The 16,290-nt window shown below is 40.2% G+C and overlaps 1 pseudogene; it reads right to left on the bottom strand.

Annotated features, from left to right (window-relative positions):
• Nucleotides 1-219: 219 nt before the first annotated feature.
• Nucleotides 220-615, bottom strand: LOC122903967 (annotated as a pseudogene).
• Between the last annotated feature and the right edge of the window lie 15,675 nt (nucleotides 616-16,290).

Genomic DNA, 16,290 nt, shown 5'->3' with positions numbered 1-16,290 from the left:
TTTTTCTTTTTTCTTTTCTTTTTTAGCACAAACACATTTATTTCCTAACCAATAGGATGATCCTAATTAAATTAACACTTCAAAATAGTTGCATGTAAAATGTTTGTTATAAAAGTAATTGGACATAGTAAAGGGGAAAAAGCAGTATAGAGATTTGCTCACTGAACTGAGCTCATTCATCCTCACAACAAATTCCTGTCCAAAAGGATGATGGAATTTTCACTCTGCTTGTTCTTAGATCCGAGTATAGGTGACATTGTTCATGACACATTCCACTACTAATTTCCCATTTTCCAATTTTCATATTATTGTGCTTTCCTTCCCCTTCCATTCCTGATATTGAACCAATGCACCATTTGTAAAGTTGCAGACAATCTGAGTTTTTCTGCCATCAGCAGTAGTTTCTTCAAATTTCCCTTCCAGATTACATGAAAAGGATGCTATTTTAAAAGTGCTCTAGTGTTTATGGTGAGTTGTTTGACATCAAAAGAGATGACACAATCTGGTTTGACCATGGCACCCAGTTTTTGCAGAGCCATTCCCATTCCTACTTCCTTCAAAGCCTTTGCTCTCCACTAAGCACCATCTTCTTACCAACTGCTGAATGGTGGCCATTTTGGCCTTGGACAGGAGTGCATTTGGAGCCAGCAGAGCAGAATGGGGCATAGGAAACGTGGCTTATTGCCCTTTTTTTTTTAAATGGAGGATCAATCTTATCTCAAAAAAGCCTCTTGCTTTGAAATCAGAGTTGCCAGTTGTTGAGCCTCGTGCCCGTGAAAAATGGAAGATGGAAGGCAGGCTCTAGGAACTGCATGTGTGTGCTGGTATATTCAAGTGCCCACAAAAGCAGTGTAACTAACTCCAACTCACAGGGAAATACATTGAATTTCAGATGTATCTGGTCTACAGAAATCACAGGTTCATACAGAAATGAGGTTTGCAACCAGAAACATAAAATGTGTAGTAGGAAAAGTGAGTTTTGACAAGGAAGTGTTACATTTTCTCTTTAGAGTTATTGGGAAAAAATAGCTTCCCATTTACTATAGCATTTTCTTCACCATTACAGAATGCCTCCAATTACTCTTTTGTGCTAATGCTGTTGACATGCTGATATTTTCATTGATGTGTAGTTGACAATAATATATTAGTTTCAGGAGTATATCATAGTAATTCAATATTTATATACATTATGAAGTATAAATGATAAATATAGCTGCCATCATGACATGCTAATTTTCATATCTTGTACAATCTTGAAAATGAGAACATAATATTTACCATCCCCCAAATTCTCTTATTTCCTCAGCCCTATATACAGAGAGCTAAAGAAATAAAATAATTACAAGTTGTTACTTATCCTCAACTCTACTGTTCCTAATTTGTACACCACTTTGAAAATGACTTGTCTAAACTCTTGGATGGGATTAATGAGCCACTAAGGGCCAACCAAAGACTTCCAGTAGTCTTTGTCTTCATTTGCCCTCATTGTCTTCTGTCACCTTGTGTACCAGAAATTGAGGATTTTCCTCCAGAGCTGCAGTATTTTTCCAATTGTGCAATGCCAATGGAGCTTCCCACCCCTGGAATTTTATTTGTGAGCTTGACCAAGAGGATTTCACCAGTTTCCAAACTTTCAAAGTCTAGCTTTCCCTCTCTCTCCCAGATCAATAAATGTGGGCAATTAAGAATAAATAATAAACAGAAAATCCAGAAATTCAAAAGAAGAGGGGGAAAACTGTTTAAAAAATTAACTCTAAATATATGAGAACAGAGATTGCCAAAACTCTTCCACCTTCCACAGATTATGTGGGTTTTACAGATAACCACGCATGGGATTTTCACTGGAAAGCCAAGGAGACACTTACAGATCATAGCCCACATTTCCATCTCTCCCACCATGACAGAAAGTAAATATTGCACAGCAGGCAGCAGAAGGAAGCACTAAAATCTCCAGAAAATGGTGAGTAATCTCTGCCTGAGAGGCTGACAGCAACTGCTTTAAAAGGCTAATCTAAATTTATGAGCCTTCACCCTTTGCCTACTCTCTGAACAATGATTCCAAAAGATGTGCCCCAGAGAAGATGTGTAGTTTTTGAGCTTCCTAGATGGGTGTGGAAAGGTTAAAGTATTTATGGCAGGAAAAATGTTCTTGGGATAAAGCCAACTTAGAAATTACATGTTGGCATTCTTTCCGTTTAGCCAGATAAAAACTTCTAGAATTTGGAAAGAGATGTAGTTCCACCTGGTTTCTTTTTCTAAGCCCCAGTTAATACTTGTAGCCTGAAAAAGGTCACTGGGAGTTATGGAATGTATCAAGCAATTTCCCCTCCTAAGTGAATGGGGAAACACAGAAGGGAATTTGCAAAAATTACAAGGAGGTTTAGGGGATAAAGTACTAAAAAACAGACCTGATAATTTTCTAATCATTTATAGGAGACAAGAACCTATCGGTAGCTACTGATTATGCAACTTCCCAGGTGAGAAATTGGTGTGTCTGTCTTCCTGCACTTACATAAACCAAGTTGACACACAGTCCTCTCATGTGTAGAAAGGACATGAACTAGTCATCCCTCCCACTATATTTTCCATCTCACTAACTTAATTCTCCCTCCAGGTTTTAAGATGAAAAACTTGCCCAGAGTCACCAAGATAATTTCATTTTTTTTTCTTTTTTTTTGTTACTTAATTTTTTAAAATTTATTTTCAGTGTAACAGTATTCATTGTTTTTGCACCACACCCAATGCTCCATGCAATCTGTACCCTCTCCAATACCCACCACCTGGTTCCCCCTACCTCCCACCCTCTGCCCCCTCAAAACCCTCAGATTGTTTTTCAAAATCCATAGTCTCTCATGGTTCAACTCCCCTTCCAATTTCCCTCAACTTCCTTCTCCTCTATAACTCCCCTTGTCCTCCATGTTATTTGTTATGCTCCACAAATAAGTGAAACCATATGATAATTGACTCTCTCTGCTTGACTTATTTCACTCAGCATAATCTCTTCTAGTCCCGTCCATGTTGCTACAAAAGTTGGGTATTCATCCTTTCTGATGGAGACATAATACTCCATAGTGTATATGGACCACATCTTCCTTATCCATTCATCCATTGAAGGGCATCTTGGTTCTTTCCACAGTTTGGCGACCGTGGCCATTGCTGCTATAAACATTGGGGAACAGATGGCCCTTCTTTTCACTACATCTGTATCTCTGGGGTAAATACCCAGGAGTGCAATTGCAGGGTCATAGGGAAGTTCTATTTTTAATTTCTTGAGGAATCTCCATACTGTTCTCCAAAGAGGCTGCACCAACTTGCATTCCCACCAACAGTGGAAGAGGGTTCCCCTTTCTCCACATCCCCTCCAACACATGTTGTTTCCTGTTTTGCTAATTTTGGCCATTCTAACTGGTGTAAGGTGGACTCTCAATGTGTTGGGTTTTTTTTAATTAAATTTATTTATTTTCAGCATAACAGTATTCATTATCTTTTCACCACACCCAGTGCTCCATGCAATCCGTGCCTTCTATAATACCCATCACATGGTACCCCAACCTCCCACCCCCCGCCACTTCAAACCCCTCAGATTGTTTTTCAGAGTCCATAGTCTCTCATGATTCAACTCCCCTTCCAATTTCCCCCAACTCCCTTCTCCTCTCTAACTCCCCATGTCCTCCATGCTATTTGTTATTTGAATCTCCCTGATGTCTAGTGATGATGAACATTCTTTTCATGTGTCTGATAGCCATTTGTATGTCTTCATTGGAGAAGTGTCTGTTCATGTCTTCTCATACAACAATTCAGCAACATGGCAGGATACAAAGTCAATGTACAGACACACAGACCAGTGGAACAGAGTAGAAAGCCCAGATATGGACCCTCAACTCTATGGTCAAATAATCTTCGACAAAACAGGAAAAAATATACAGTGGAAAAAAGACAGTCTCTTCAATAAATGGTGCTGGGAAAACTGGGAGAGACCTCAACGTGAGACAGGAATCCATCAGAATCTTAGAGGAGAACATAGGCAGTAATCTCTTCCATATCAGCCACAGCAACTTCTTTCAAGATATGTCTCCAAAGGCAAAGGAAACAAAAGCGAAGACGAACTTTTGGGACTTCATCAAAATCAAAAGCTTCTGCACAGCAAAGGAAACAGTCAAGAAAACAAAGAGGCAACCCACGGAATGGGAGAAGATATTTGCAAATGACAGTACAGACAAAAGGTTGATATCCAGGATCTATAGAGAACTCCTCAAACTCAACACACACAAAACAGACAATCATACTATTTCATTTTCTTAATTTCGTTTCATGAATCCCAAAACCCCAAATAATTTTTTTGATTTCTGATGAGAAATATATAATTAGGAATCATCACTGTGATTGTTTTAAGACTATCTGAAAGACCCAAAGACCCTAATTTACATAATGTCATTCTTTATCCTGATTTTATAGAAGAAAAAAATAAAATATCAATTTTCAGGCATAAAGAAATGACTTCAAATCAACTCTAAGTTGTCCAAATAGTGGGATATAGGTTAAGACTCAGAAGATCCAAAATAGCAGATAAGTTTTTTAAATCTATTTACCTTTGTATGTCATTAAGATTAATTTTTTTTTGTTTTTGTTTTGTTTTGTTTTGTTTGACAGAGAGAGAGAGATCACAAGTAGGCAGAGAGGCAGGCAGAGGGGGAAACAGGCTCCCCACTGAGCTCTCAATGTGGGGCTCGATCCCAGGACCCTGAGATCATGACCTGAGTCGAAGGCAGTGGCTTAACCCACTGAGCCACCCAGGCGCCCCAAGATTAATTATTTTAAATCAATGTGTATAACACATGTAATATGATTTCAAAAACGCAAATTACATCGTAAATCCCTTAGTATTTATGGGTGAGTTAGTAGGACAACATGAATAAACAGAGAAGGGGAAAAAAAGTCTCTCAACTTTGGAGAAAACTACACTGAAGTGTTTTTTCTGTATCCAAAACTGAGCATAGGTCATGGAAAAACTGTTATTAAACAGCAACCCAAAAACTACCAGCAAATACTGTGTCAAATTTTAGCCAAAAAATAAAAAAGAAGAAGAAGAAGAAGAATTCTTATTAGACATAGCAAAAGTAAAATTTTTTAACTTATTTTTTATTTTCAGCATAACAGTATTCATTATTTTTGCACCACACCCAGTGCTCCATGCAATCTGTGCCCTCTATACTACCCACCACCTGGTACCCCAACCTCCCACCCCCCGCCCCTTCAAAACCCTCAGATTGTTTTTCAGAGTCCATAGTCTCTCATGGTTCACCTCACCTTCCAATTTACCCCAACTCCCTTCTCCTCTCTATCTCCCCATGACCTCCATGCTATTTGTTGTGCTCCACAAATAAGTGAAACCATATGATAATTGACTCTCTCTGCTTGACTTATTTCACTCAGCATAATCTCTTCTAGTCCCGTCCATGTTGCTACAAAAGTTGGGTATTCATCCTTTCTGATGGAGACATAATACTCCATAGTGTATATGGACCACATCGTCCTTATCCATTCCTCCATTGAAGGGCATCTTGGTTCTTTCCACAGTTTGGCGACTGTGGCCATTGCTGCTATAATCATTTGGGGTATAGATGGCCCTTCTTTTCACGACATCTGTATCTCTGGGGTAAATACCCAGGAGTGCAATAGCAGGGTCATTAGGGAAGTTCTATTTTTAATTTCTTGAGGAATCTCCACACTGTTCTCCAGAGGCTGCACCAACTTGCATTCCCACCAACAGTGTAAGAGGGTTCCCCTTTCTCCACATCCCCTCCAACACATGTTGTTTCCTGTCTTGCTAATTTTGGCCATTCTAACTGGTGTAAGGTGATATCTCAATGTAGTTTTAATTTGAATCTCCCTGATGGCTAGTGATGATTAACATTTTTTCATGTGTCTGATAGCCATTTGTATGTCTTGATTGGAGAAGTGTCTGTCCATAACTTCTGCCCACTTTTTGATATGATTATCTGATTTGTGTGTGTTGAGTTTGAGGAGTTCTCTATAGATCCTGGATATCAACCTTTTGTCTGTACTGTCATTTGCAAATATCTTCTCCCATTCTGTGGGTTGGCTCTTTGTTTTCTTGACTATTTCCTTTGCTGTGCAGAAGCTTTTGATTTTGATGAAGTCCGAAAAGTTCATCTTCACTTTTTTTTCCTTTGCCTTTGGAGACATATCTTGAAAGAAGTTGCTGTGGCTGATATCAAAGAGATTACTGCCTATGTTCTCCTCTAGGATTCTGATGGATTCCTGTCTCACGTTGAGGTCTTTTATCCATTTTGAGTTGATCTTTGTGTACGGTGTAAGAGAATGGTCAAGTTTCATTCTTCTACATATAGCTGCCCAGTTTTCCCAGCACCATTTATTGAAGAGACTTTTTTCCACTGTATATTTTTTTCCTATTTTGTCGAAGATTAATTGACCATAGAGTTGAGGGTCCATATCTGGTCTTTCTACTCTGTTCCACTGGTCTGTGTGTCTGTTTTTATGCCAGTACCATGCTGTCTTGGTGATCACAGCTTTGTAGTAAAGCTTGAAATCAGGTAACGTGATGCCTCCCGTTTTATTTTTGTTTTTCAACATTTCCTTAGCGATTTGGGGTCTCTTCTGATTCCATACAAATTTTAGGATTATTTGCTCTAGCTTTTTGAAGAATACCTGTGGAATTTTGATCGGAATGGCATAAAAAGTATAGATTGCTCTAGGCAGTAGAGACATTTTCACAATGTTTATTCTTCCGATCCAAGAGCATGGAATGGTCTTCCATCTTTTTGTGTCTTCTTCAATTTCTTTCATGAGTGTTCTGTAGTTCCTCGAGTACAGATCCTTTACCTCTTTGGTTAGGTTTATTCTCAGGTATCTTATGGTTCTTGGTGCTATAGTAAATGGAATTGATTCTCTAATTACCCTTTCTCTATTTTCATTGTTAGTATATAAGAAAGCCACTGATTTCTGTACATTGACTTTGTATCCTCCCACATTGCTGAATTGTTGTATGAGTTCTAGTAGTTTGGGGGTGGAGTCTTTTGGGTTTTCCATATAAAGAATCATGTCATCTGCAAAGAGAGAGAGTTTGACTTCTTCATTGCCAATGTGGATACCTTTTATTTCCCTTTGTTGTCTGATTGTTGTTGCTAGGACTTCTAATACTATGTTGAACAAGATTGGTTAAGAGTGGGCATCCTTGTGTTCCTGATCACAACGGGAAGGACGCAAGCTTTTTCCCATTGAGGATGATATTTGCTGTGGGTCTTTCATAGATAGATTTGATGAAGTTCAGGAATGTTCCCTCTATCCCTATACTTTGAAGCATTTTAATCAGGAACGGATGCTGGATTTTGTCAAATGCTTTTTCTGCATCAATTGAGAGGACCATGTGGTTCTTCTCTCTTCTCTTATTGATTTGTTCTATCACATTGATTGATTTGCAAATGTTGAACCATCCTTGTAGCCCAGGGATGAATTTCACCTGGTCATGGTGGAAAATATTTTTAATGTGCTTTTGGATCCTGTTGCCTGGATCTTGTTGAGAATCTTAGCATCCATATTCATCAGTAATATTGGTCTGCAATTCTCCTTTTTGGTAGGGTCTTTGCCTGGTTTGGGGATCAGGATAATGCTGGCTTCACAGAAAGAGTCTGGAAGTTTTCCTCTGCTTCAATTTTTTGAAACAGCTTCAGGAGAATAGGTGTTATTTCTTCTTTGAAAGTTTGGTAGAATTCCCCAGGGAATCCGTCAGGTCCTGGGCTCTTGTTTTTTGGGAGGTTTTTGGTCACTGCTTCAATCTCATTACTAGATATTGGTCTATTCAGGTTGTCAATTTCTTCCTGATTCAATTTTGGGTGTTTATAGTTTTCCAGGAATGCATCCATTTCATCTAGGTTGCTTAGCTTATTGGCATATAACTGTTGATAATAACTTCTGAAGATTGTTTTTACTTCCTTGGTGTTCATTGTGATCTCTCCCTTTTCATTCATAATTTTATGTATTTGAGCTTTCTCTCTTTTGTTTTGGATTAGTGTCACCAGTGGTTTATTGATCTTATTGATTCCTTCAAAAAAACAGCTTCTAGTTTCATTGATACATTCTACTGTATCTCTGGTTTCTACCTCATCAATCTCAGCTCTAATCTTGATTATTTCCCTTCTTATGTGTGGAGTTGGTTTGATTTGTTTTTGATTCTCCAGTTCTTTAACGTATAGAGACAGCTGGTGTGTTCTGGATTTTTCAATTTTTTTGAGGGAGGCTTGGATGGCTATGTATTTCCCCCTTAGGATCGCCTTTGCTATATCCCATAGATTTTGGACCAAAGTGTCTTCATTCTCATTCGACCGAAGTGTCTTCATTCTCATTGGTTTCCATGAGTTGTTTCAGTTCTTCTTTGATCTCCTGGTTGATCCAAGCATTCTTAAGCAAGGTGGCCTTTAGCTTCCAGGTGTTTGAGTTCCTTCGGAACTTTTCCTTGTGATTGAGCTCCAGTTTCAAAGCATTGTGATCTGAGAATGTGCAGGGAATAATCTCAGTCTTTTGGTATCAGTTAAGTCCTGATTTGTGACCGAGTATGTGGTCTATTCTGGAGAAGGTTCCATGTGCACTTGAGAAGAGTGAGTATTCTGTTGTTTTAGGGTGGAATGTTCTGTATATATCTATGAGGTCCATCTGGTCCAATGTGTCATTCAATGCTCTTGTTTCTTTATTGATTTTCTACTTCAATGATCTGTCTATTTCTGAGAGAGGTGTGTTAAGATCTCCAACGATTAGTGTATTCATATCAATATGACTCTTTATCTTGATTAACAGTTTTCTTAAGTAATTGGCTGCTCCCATATTGGGGGCATAGATATTTACAACTGTTAGATCATCTTGGTGGATAGTCCCTTTAAGAATAATGTAGTCAGGGGCGCCTGGGTGGCTCAGTGGGTTGGGCCGCTGCCTTCAGCTCAGGTCATGATCTCGGGGTCCTGGGATCGAGTCCTGCATCGGGCTCTCTGCTCTGCGGGGAGCCTGCTTCCTCCTCTCTCTCTCTGCCTGCCTCTCTGCCTACTTGTGATCTCTCTCTGTCAAATAAATAAATAAAATCTTAAAAAAAAAAAAAGAAGAAGAATGTAGTGTCCTTCTGTATCTCTGACTACAGTCTTTAGTTTAAAATCTAATTTGTCTGATATGAGAATCCTACCCCAGCCTTTTTTTTTTTTTGAGGCCCATTGGCATGAAAGATGCTTCTTCATCCCTTCACTTTCAGTCTGGGTGTATCTTTAGGCTCAAAATGGGTCTCTTATAGAGAGACCCATTTGGATGGGTCCTGTATTTTATCTAGTTTTATCTAGTCTGCAACCCTGTGCCATTTTATGGGTGCATTTAGGCCATTCACATTGAGGGTGATTATTGATAGATACGTTTTTATTGACATCGTGTTACCTTTTAAGTCTTTCTCTCTGTATATTGTCTCTATATTTCTGTTCAATGCTATTCTTGGGCTTTTTCCTCCTTTAAAGAAGCCCCCTTAATATTTCCTGCAGTATCGGCTTGGTGGTTGCATAGTCTTCTAAGCCTTGCCGGTCCTGGAAACTCTTTATCTCTCCATCCATTTTGAATGTCAGTCTTGCTGGATAAAGTATTCTTGGCTGCATGTTCTTCTCATTCGGTGCCCTGAATATATCTTGCCAGCCCTTCTTGGCTTGCCAGGTCTCTATGGACAGGTCTGACGTTATTCTGATGGGCTTTCCTTTGTACGTAAGGATCTTCTTTGTCCTAGCTGCTTTCAAGAGGTTCTGCCTACAATTATAATTCTTCATTCTTACTATTAGGTGTCTCAAGGACTTTTGAGAATCTGTAATCCTGGGAGGAAACCTTTCAGCCTCTAGTACATGAACGCTGGTTCCATTCACGAGATTTGGAAAGTTTTCATGAAGAATTTGTTCCACTATATCTTCTAGACTTCTTTCTTTCTCCTCCCCTTCAGGGATTCCAATAATTCTGACATTCCATGTTGGAACATTCCATGGCATCATTTATTTCCCTGATTCTGTTTTCATGACTTCTAAGATGTTTGTTCCAGGCTTCCTCCTGATCCTTTCTCTCTATCTGTTTGTCCTCTAGATCACTAATATCTTCTGTCTCTGTTACTCTAGCATTGAGAGAATTTAGATTAGATTGGAACTCATTGAGAGCATTATGAAGCTCATCCCTCATAGCTTTCAGCTCAGCCCTAATATTGAAAACATGATCTCTGGTCGTTTTCAGTTTGGCCCTAATCAATTCCATTTGGTCACCCATGGCTTTCTCCAACCTAGCTATTGCTTGGATAATTGTTAGCCTGAATTCTCTTTCTGACATATTGTCTATGTTGATAGCCATTAGCTCTGTTGCAGAAGGTCCATCCTCTGTTTTTTCTTCTGTTGGGCATTCCTCCTCCTAGTCATTTTGGTGAGAGATGGCTGAACAGGTGTAGCTGGGTGTATCGACTGTGGTGCAGTCAAGTTGCACCCTGGAATGCTTCTGAGCAATCAGGGTTCCCCACCCAAATGAGAGGAAAAAGAAAAGGAAAAGAAAAAAAGAGAGAGGGAGAGAGACAGGAAAGAAAGTTGAGATAAAAGAGAAGGTTTAGCCCAAATGGGACCCAAGGTAAGATTTATGAAGTATACACACAGACACAGACAAACAAAAAGACTGATAAAAGTATATGATAAGAGAAAAAAAATAATATATATATATATTTGCATATATATATATGCAAATAAAGGAAGAACCTCATCAAAAAGAACCCCGAGTGTAAGATTTATATACTCTGAGGACAAACACAAAAACACAGAAATACTGGTGGAAGAAAAAGATGGGGGAGTGGTTGTAAATTCTCAGTGTGGGTGAGGAAGGTTGTTTTGATTCTTCCTGGATGTATCTTGATATCTTTGTTAAAGGACTCAACTTTCCTAAGATAAGGGGGGATTAGGAATTGGTTTACCTATAGGGGTGGCATTGATTGGGGAAAGGGGATTACCTTGAAGTTTAACTCTATATGAATATTAGAAAATGAAAATTTAAAAAAGGGAATAAACTAGACTAAACTAAAATTTTTTTAAAAAGAAATTTAAAAAATAGAAATGCAAAAGGAAAACACAGGTGTATGTATCAAAAAGTTCAGGTTAGAAGGTTATTATGGAATTTGATGTCCTGGACATCTCACTGTGACAGTAAATAGGTTAAAAATTATCTATATAATAATAAAAAATTAACTATATAAAAACATGAGCTACAGTGGGTTAAGCTGCTGCCTTCGGCTCAGGTCATGATCTCAGGGTCGTGGGATCGAGTCCCGCATCAGGCTCTCTGCTCAGTGGGGAGCCTGCTTCTCTCTCTCTCTGCCTGCCTTGCCTCTCTGACTACTTGTGATCTCTGTCAAATAAATGAATAAAATCTTTAAAAAAAAAAAAATGAGCCAGAATAGTGGGATCGAGTTAATAATAAAAATTGTCCTATGAAGTAGTCGTGGTTGTTCTCTTGTCTTTTTTTTTTTTTTCCTTTCCTGGTTGGTTTTCTGGGGAAGAGGCCTGCCACGTGGGTTTTCAGTCAATGATGTTCTCTCAGTTAAGTCCTCCCGCCTCCCTCAAGTGGGTGGGCTCTGAGGAAACTATTTTTTTCAAGCTTTTGTTGTCTGGAGGTTTTTATATTTGTTCACTTTTTTTTTTCTCTCTCGCCTTGACCGCTTTTGATGGTTTTTGTAGGTTTAGAGGAAAGCAAACTGCACCCTGACCTCCCTCTCAGAGAGAAGCCTCAGTCTGGCTGCAGAGCCCAAATAAATCCCCCCTTGACCACTGGCAGAGCAGGTTCCCAGTCGCGGTCCCTGGGGACTCAGGATTTTTTGCTTGTACCCAAAACCACGGCAGGGGCGGCTGTCTGGGCAGCTCCAGACTGCCAGAGAAGTTCCAAGCAGTGATCACATACTGAGATTTTCCCACTGGCCCGGGCTGGGAATGCCTGATCTTTCCTGTCCGAGAGCACCCAGCTGGCGTTTTTGTGCACCTCTCTCAGGGGAGGGCGTGTGGCACGACTCAGACTCTGATGGCAGGGCAGGGCACTCGCGTGGGGACTGCAAAAAGGCTGTGCTTTTGTTGGCTGGCGAGGCTCCCAGTCCTTCATGGGAGCCGGGCGCCAGGCACTCTCAGGCGGCTGGCGGTTCAGGGACCGAGACCTGGTTTCTCTGCCGCACTCTCTCTGGCTCTGCACCAGGGGTGACTGTCCTGGGTCTGGGGACTTAAGGCCAGACCCTAACACCCGGATTCCCGCAATTTCCCCTCGTGATCCTTTGCTCTTTTTGAGTGCTTTCTGCCAGACTCCCGAGTTAATGCTGGTCCCCAGGCGCAGGGCACTCTCGTATAGGGATATTACTTTCCAACGGGTCGCCTCTGGTGGCTCCCTCCCCTTTTTGTTTATCTTCCGATCTCAGTCTGACTTTCCCACTCCGATTTACCTGCCCACTGGCGTCTTCTGCTCCAGTAGAGATCCAGACGTGTATAATTCTGATTTCAGGCTGATTTCATGGATGATTGGAGTTCTTTGGAAGGTAATCAGCTCACTTTAGGGTACAGGTTGAAAGGGCACCTCCTCCTACTTCCCCGCCATCTTGTCTCCCCCCAAAAGTAAAATGTTTTTGCAATTTAGGAAAACAATACCAGTATGCTTGCCTGGATAGCATAAACCATCGCAGCCTGCAAAGTAATCCTGCATGGAAGACAGATCCCATAACATCCTCAGAGTGGTTGCTGTTTGGCAGGGAGCACAGAGTTCAAAGTGCCCTGGACAGGATTCAACACCAAAGCCTAAGACTTTGAGTCTGGAGATGGTGTGTTTGCGTTCTCATGATGTCAAGAACATTATCCTTCTCAACAAACACATTCTTATATACGAATGTTAAAAGACTGTGGAGAAGTTAAGGTACTCTGCTGCTTCCTGTTTCATTTCTTTGTCCTGATTATGTTTTCTTTACCTGTGGACCTCAAAAGTAAAATGACCAGTAGTTTCACAAAAAAAAAAAAAAAAAAAAGGGTTTATTTGGGAACAGTAAAGGAATAGCAATTTGGAAGACGCAAGCTATGGCAAGTCTTAGGCAAGTCTGGAAATCAAAGGAAAAAATTGGTTTTTTTAAAGATTTAGGTATTTATTTTAGAGAGAGAGAGAGTGCTCATGAGGGGCAGAGGGAGAGAATCTTCAAGCAGGCTCCTCATTGAGCACAGAGCTCAAACTCACAACTCATGAGATCTTGACCTCAGCTGAAACCAAGAGTCAGACTCTTAACTGAGCCACCCAGGCACCCTGGAAAGGAACATCATAAAGGAGAAAAAGAAGAATTTGGAAGGCGATACTTTGAACGGAAATGCATTGGAGGAAGGGAGTGTTTCAGGTGGTGAAGAACCCTCAATGGCTGAATTGTGGTATTTTCTTGTTGACTGAGCCTGTCACTGGACAGGGAGAAATTCTTCTTTCCTCCTTCTGAAGTAATAAAGTAGGTTTCTCCTGCTGGTAATGCAAGGTACATCTGTTCCTGCTGGGGCCTGCAATAGACAGACTGAGCGCTCCCTCTTGAGGCCTCTGGATGCCATTTTAAATGGTTTTCTTTATTCAGTTTAACACATCCAAGCTCTAGGTTCCTGGCGTAAAAATAAATCAAGTGAATAGCTCTCACAGAAATTCCAGTGAGATATCCATGAGAGATCCATGAGAGATAACATGTCTCCAAGTCATTAAATATTACCTTAAGTTTGGGTGCATTTCTGAAAGCTTTTGTGAGGTTGAAGGGAGGATTACAAAGTTCTAACCTCAGTTTCCCAAATCAAGACAAACTGTCAGCATAATTCTTCCCCGTAAAAGGTTATATGTGTGGAGTGAATTTGTTCTCACACCCATTTCACTCTGCTGGAACCATTAGTTTCAGATTTCTTTCAGTGTAGTTTCACCCTTGGAGGGCAAAAGACAGAACAAAAGACAAGGCAGATGACGCAAGTCCCAAGATGCCCCAGAATCGTGTACATGTCTGGTGTTCCCTCTAGTGCTCCACCCCCGTCATGGGTGAAATGTGCAGTTGTCACTCACTACCAGCCACCAAGTAGATCTCTGTTATCTGCCAAATTGGCCAACCCTGCCCAGACATGAAGGAAATACAATCAAGACCTTCAAGAAAGTGGGATGGGCAGGAAAGGTCTCATGTACCCCCACAGGGAATTGTAGCCGCCACCACCATAGACAGACCTGGAAGAGGTTTGTCCAAAATCAACTAGAAAAGACAGTCAATGAGATTTTATTGAGATTGGATTAAGCTAAATTTTAGTCCACTCTCAAATACCACTTAGCTTCTGAGTTAACACGAGCACTTAACTCACTACTATTACACAAAATCCCAAACCCTCTGAAGTGGGAGGTAAGGGAGAAATAGTGAGAGATTGCTTATTATCTCTGTGGGAAAAACAAAGGCAGAAGATGGCTGATGGCCCTTTTCTCCAAGACGGATGGTGGAATCTGTGCTCTTCCTCCCCCTCAAGTTCAATCACTGCAGTAGATAGCATGTGTAATTTATCATTTTTGAACAGAAGTTGTCAGAACACACACAAGAACACATCTCATAATGCAAATTTGCCTAGGTTCATGACCTCAGCCTCCACACGACCTATTGTTTCAGAAAAACATTTCTCAGCTCTAGAAAAGGGTGATGACTTCACATGTTGCATCCAGATATCTTTTGTCATTTTTCAGCTTCCTGATCCCAGGGTCAGCCCCGTCCTCAATCATCATCACTTCTATCCATAAAGCTGTCTTAACCAGCCAAGCTCTACTTTTGAGGTTGCAGGAAAACTCTACTACACCTGCTTTAAAAGAGGGAAATGTCAGCAAATCATAACTTAGAGAAAATTTTTAAAGCTTAGGATTGTAGACAGAGATGTTAGGGAAGGAAGGGCAAGAGGGCCCAGGAAAGAACTGCACACAGGAAAGGAATTTTACTGGCTGATTCCTCCAAGCCCTTTGTTTATTAAACTGGCATTCAACCCAAGCTGTCACACAGACTTGCTCCTTCAGTGTCCATGGGTTCTTTTTTTTTTTTTTCTTTTTATCCATTTATTAAAAGAATCACATTATTTTCCTCCATTAATCTGTTGACATGATGAATGAATGAATTTTCTAATACTGAATCAATCTTACATTTTTTTTTCACTTTTTTCCCAATTTATTTATTTTCAGAAAAACAGTATTCATTATTTTTTCACCACACCCAGTGCTCCATGCAAGCTGTGCCCTCTATAATACCCACCACCTGGTACCCCAATACTTTCCTGGTACAGTTGCTACTGCAGAAATCACAGAGCAAGAGCTTCATAAAATCAAACATTCTAAAGTGAGGAGGGAATTTCAAGATCATCTATTCAAATCCTTCATTGTAGGGCTAGGGAAACTGAGGCCACAAGGGACTCATCTAAAGTCACAGAATTCATTAGAACAGACTACCAATATGCCTTTCACCCTTATTAGAGGTGTTGGAAGAACCTCCCTGTCCATCTTAACATTGCCAAATGAAATTGATTTCAATAAAGCTTTACCTCAGATAGAACTTTCAGCAGCAACATGGTAACCCCTGGGAGAAACAGAGCAAAACCCAGACGCTGTGATCACACCCCTGCTTCTTAAGGTCAACCAGATTCTCAGAAAGCCAGACAAGCGCAGAGCCTGGAAGACTGCCCTTGTTTTTTGTTTTCATTTTTGACTTTTCACTTTTTTTAGATAGCCACTGTTTGACCTGTTCTCCTGAAATAGGCTGCATTTTACCTCTATCCTTTTTATTTCTCCACAGTAAATTCATTGAGGTCTTTGACTGGATCTCTGTAGCTGTCCTTGAACATTTAGCACCGAAGTGTGGTGGAAGGAGACAATGTACTGTCTGTGACTCTGGGACACCTCATGCATTGGGCAGTGTCCTAACTCAGTGTCCTTAATTACACTTTTTAGTGTACAGGGAAAAAAGATAAGATTGGAGCACTTTCACTTCCAATAAGTATCTTTATAGTCAAAATTAAAATGACATGACTGAATGAATGAATTAGAAATAAACTATCAAAATTTAACTAGAAAGATGCCATCCCAAAAATCCAGGAGTCAAGATTATGAGTTTAGATAGTCCCATTGGGCATCAATCCACATAGCCACAAGAAAGTATACAGGAATCAAAAACCCAAAGTCTCACCAGCCAAGCTGGAATATTTTTGGAGAAATTTAAAC

Source organism: Neovison vison, chromosome 4 (genome assembly GCF_020171115.1).
Source record: "Neovison vison isolate M4711 chromosome 4, ASM_NN_V1, whole genome shotgun sequence".
Classification (NCBI taxonomy): domain Eukaryota; kingdom Metazoa; phylum Chordata; class Mammalia; order Carnivora; family Mustelidae; genus Neogale; species Neogale vison.
This window is presented reverse-complemented; position numbering and strand designations above follow the sequence as displayed.